This window comes from Hyalella azteca, unplaced genomic scaffold (genome assembly GCF_000764305.2).
Source record: "Hyalella azteca isolate HAZT.00-mixed unplaced genomic scaffold, Hazt_2.0.2 contig17497, whole genome shotgun sequence".
Classification (NCBI taxonomy): domain Eukaryota; kingdom Metazoa; phylum Arthropoda; class Malacostraca; order Amphipoda; family Hyalellidae; genus Hyalella; species Hyalella azteca.
Window position 1 is genome coordinate 188,610 of NW_025947279.1, and position 4,888 is coordinate 193,497.

The 4,888-nt window shown below is 34.6% G+C and overlaps 1 long non-coding RNA gene across 1 annotated transcript; it reads right to left on the reverse strand.

Moving 5' to 3' along the window:
• Nucleotides 1-704: 704 nt before the first annotated feature.
• LOC108664862 lies at nt 705-4,424 on the reverse strand. Its single transcript, XR_001930394.2, has 4 exons — nt 4,352-4,424; nt 3,600-3,656; nt 1,679-1,841; nt 705-1,004 (listed from the first exon to the last, which is right to left on the reverse strand). It is a non-coding gene; the product is annotated as an uncharacterized LOC108664862 (long non-coding RNA).
• Nucleotides 4,425-4,888: the final 464 nt, after the last annotated feature.

The following is a 4,888-nucleotide window of genomic DNA, read 5'->3' on the forward strand; positions in this document are numbered from 1 at the left end:
CAAACATTTTTAAAATAGAATCTTATTATTAAAAAAAAAACTCGTCATTGGTTAAAAAAATCCTCCAGTGATTCAAGTTCATCTATTTCACCTAAACACTGGGCATTGACATGTAGGTTTAGTATTCTGAATGTTGATATATAGTTTTTAGTAAGAAACTAACTTACTTAAAAACAAAGCTTTAAGATCTATGAGAATCGCTTGCAATGTTTTGAGATCCGTTTCAATACAATCGAATTACATTTTGAATAATTACAATGCTATTGAGAATTATTAAGAAACCTAATTTCCATTCTGTTTTTTAAATTGTGCTGCAAACAACATGAGCTCTATAAAAAATATAATAGCGTTTTTACTACCATGGTGCTATGTAAGTGTGGATAAATTACATCATTGCCACTGTATCCAAGTTTCACTCAAATTAAAATTAAAAAAAAAATAATAACACTAGAATCAACACGCTTGAGGTAACAAAAAGTTTAAGGCAAATAAACAGGCTTTGATGTGTATAGTTTAAATCACATTGGATTGATCAAATGCCGAAATACGCTATATAATTAGCGAGGATCTGAATTGTCTGATTTTTACGCTTTTGCATTTACGTAATAGACTTGATACAGAAGATGCAGTAAACAGTGTAATTAAATTTACTTAAGATAAGTATCACGAACACAAAAAGATGACTCGCGATTTAAAGTCTCGGTTTGACAATGTCTTGAGGTTTTGCACTCGCTGGTGTAGCTTTTAACATATTTTGACAAGAATAATGTTTTATGTGCTTAAGAGGTAAGTAAAGATCGATCCTGCTAAATTTTCAAAAATTTTACTGAACACTTTCAGAGTAAATCCGCTATTACTATTGAGACTATAACACTGGTAAAACTATTATAATTTAGCCTTAACAATAACTGTTGAGTCATTTTCTCTTCAGACGACTAACTAGCGTTATTTTTCCAGTTGTGTCATACTCCATGAAAACTTGTTCCAGGAGTTCATTCTTCATCCTGTAGAATTCACAATTATTAAAGAGGATCTTGCATTTCCTAAAATTAAATTTTTATGATTAATATGAACATTTATGGCTTCAGTTAATACATTGACGTGTTTATTATTATAGAAATCGGTAGGAGTCAATTAAAATCAATGCTGCTGGAAATTAATTTGTTGGAAAGATTTGTGCAAACTTTAACTAAATCGATTACGTTTTTGGTATCAATGGTATTTAATCTCAAGTCCGTGGAGCATTGATTCGAGTAAAAATAATGATGAAAATAGATTAATCATAAAATTAATAGTCAATGTTGGTCAATAATTCGTTAGCAATTAAATCAGGCCAGTATTTTCGAATGAAACATTCTATCATAATTCACTTCACTGCACAATAGTCAGTAAATCATGTATTCCGGAGAATTTTATGCATCTCATCACATCACAATTAAGGAATTGTGTACTTTCAACACATAAGGACATCAAAGGTGAATTTTAACTCAAAAAATACTGTAAACTTTACAGCTTGACGTTTTTATTTGAGTGCAGCAACCTTATAAGTGCAGCTTTGAATATCACATCACAATTAAGGAATTGTAGACTTTCAAAACATTACGAAATCAAAAGTGAATTTTAGCGCAGAAAAATACCGGAAACTTTGAGATGAAATTTTATATTTGAGTACAGTAACCTTGTAAGTGCAGCTTTGAAGTTTAGTCGTCTGTTTGGCTAGGAGAAGAAGGACAGCGTGTGGGAGTGAGACGTCGTTGTCCTGGGAACCTGCGTCGTGTGGTGATGAGTTGTGGAGCTGCCGAACAAATGGCCACCACTGCCACCAAGAGCACCATCAGCACCTGCATCACACCAGCACATTAATGGTGCTATAGTAGCATAACATTTTATTGGACCTAATGTTATCTCTTGAGTCACGCCAAATGGCCATCACCGCCATCAACACCTGCATCACACCAGCACATTAATGGTGCTAGTCGCCAGAGCTAGGCAGGGCTACTTTGAAATGTAGCGGCCGCTACCGCTACCGCTACATGCTCTAAATGTAGCGGGCGCTACCGCTACCGCTACAGTTTCTTAAATGTAGCGCCGCTACCGCTACATGTAGCGCGCTACTGCCCACCTCTGGTAACAACTAACATGTTGACACTAGTAACTGGCTGAGGTTGACAACATAACACTGAAATCTTTCGTAGAGTTTTATTCTGTAATTTATATTATGTATGTGTCATGCTGTTTTTAAATAATATTTAATACTATTAAGTAAAATCTAAAGGCTTTATCTATAAATGTAGCGGTAGTGTCTACCGCTACATTGCCTTAAATGTAGCGCCGCTACCGCTACCGCTACTGAAAATGTAGCGCGCTACTGCCCACCTCTGCTAGTGGCATAACATTTTATTGGACCTCATGTTATCTCTTGAGTCACGCCAAATGGCCATCACAGCCATCAGCACCACCTGCATCATACCAACACATTTATGCTTCTATGTGCGTTAAATTTTACTGGATTGGTTAGTCCACATGAATCATGTTATAGCAGCCACTTGCGTGCATTTCGGTTAACATTCACACCCGTCAAAAAAAAACATTAAATCATCCAATGTACAATATTTCACCTATCATTTGAGGCAGGAACTATTAAAATGGGAATAAAATTTTGTTTCAAATAAATTACCGGTTACGTACAAGAGGAAGTACATATCGGTGCCAAATTTTTTTATAATTAATTTTAAGACTTCGGGTATGAAGAGATCACACCTCCCAGTCTGAGCACAACTTGATTTTTATCTGAGCTTTTTTTCTCTTACCACCGGTTGTTTCACATTTTAATTTCTAGCTCACTCTCACCAGCCGGTGGTTGTGTTGTGTGAAAGAAGAGAATCGGCGCCAATGTTTTAAATCTTTTTTTTTTTCAACACTTATGGCGTAAATGTGGAAATAGATATAAAAAAAATCTATATGAAAATTACAGACTTTTTTACCGTATTTAAAATCTGTAAGGAAATGTGAATTGAATTTCATCAGCTACCGCTGTAGACTTTAAGAAATTCCGTATATTGTGTAATATTTTTATGCCTTATATTCTCCGGCTGCTCTTTGCAGCAATTTCCATATAATTTTGGACTGGTGTTTCTACGACTAAATGGGTATGGGCCGTGTGGCGTATTAAAAGTGAATCCGGAGTTTTAGTGATGTACTGCAACATCTCTATAGACTTGATAACATCCTATAAAAAGAAGTCATCAAAGTATATGATGAAACTTTGAGATGCTCTATAACTCTGACTTCTATATATGCTTGGTAAAAGATAAAATTATCATTAAGATTGAAACTATTATCACCTATTTTAACCAGTTCTCTAATTCTACAAGTAAACTTATACAGAGAAGGGATTTCTCCAATCCTTTTCACATAAATTATCATCAGTATAATTGGCCAAGCATGTACATCTTTATAAGTTTTTCCAATCAAGAATTGTGCGCAAGAAATTTCTATGACGTTTAATTTTTCTACGACGAACATGACGAAGCCTACTTTTTCTTTAACAATTTCTTTGCTTATAATGACATGTGTTAAATTTTTATCAGTGGACTCACCCGTGAGAAATTCATTGCGTCTGTCGCTGGTTGTTTTATGAGGTGAAGTTTCGAAGCCTAGAAAAATAAATATTCTGAATCAATGAGTGAACCTAGAAACAGGGTATTGTATTCCTTGCATAACTTTATAAGAAATAAAAAGTATCGGCATCTTGTCCTTTCATTCATCAAAGGCAAATTTTATTCGTCTGAAATTGTAAACTAGGTTTTGATTTTGGCTTCAAATTAAAAAAATTCAAGTATTATTAAATAAACCTTTAAGATTTGATTTCAGATTTATGATTACTACAATAGTTGGTTTTGTATTTGTTTACTCGGGTATCATCAAACCAAATTATTTAAGGTCAAGACATTTCATGATATGCGTTGGTAATTATTGATTTTTTATAAATTACCGGCTACATTTTGTAAACGGATATGGGCTAATTAATAAATGATCAAATTCAATTTAATACGTGCGTTTTATTGATTACATTCTATTTTGGTAAAATTTATAGGGCTTTTTAATGAAAAGTCTTAAATATTAGGTTGATCATGGGTTACACCCAGTCGACGCTATGAGCTATGAGATTTGTGTCTGTAAAATGGGTGATGTTAATCATTATTTGAATGAATGTGAGTATCGGGCATTCTTAGTTTCTTGAGAATTAAATTCCAACAGTAGAAACAAATTTAATGGCTATCGGTTTTCTTATTCATTGTAAATTTTTCTTTGAAAACGAAGCGAGTCGAAACAAGAAAATTCTACTCACGAATGCGCTATCAAATCGTTCCGTGGTAGAAATTGAAGCTGACTGCACCAGAAGGTCGTACTCACACTAGCTCTGATCGATGTCTGTTTGTAGAGAGGATTCTGTCCCCTTTATATACATATACCCTCAGACAGTCGCCGGACTTTGAGTGACGGGAGCAACACACAAGCAAACGGTAAATCACAGCCTCGGGCATATGATACTTCATGAAAAACTCGACTCCCTCAACAGCGTGTTTAGCTAGACGCCATCCAGCTAGTCAACGTCAATCAGAACATGCATTAATGCTTTGAATGCTAAAGTGTCTTTTAAGCGCAGCTTTCTTATGGTGTTTTTTGCAAAGGAGCTAAGGCTGGGACTTCTTCGATCTTTTTTTGCGTATGGATAGTGGTAAACTGAAGGATTTCAAATTTCGAAGTTGACAGTGACTTCAGAATCACACTGTAACTACGCGAGTGCTGATGGATAACGATAACTACACAAATTTTCAATTTATTTTTATTTTAGCGTGTACGTGCTTATATATTTTGCGATTGA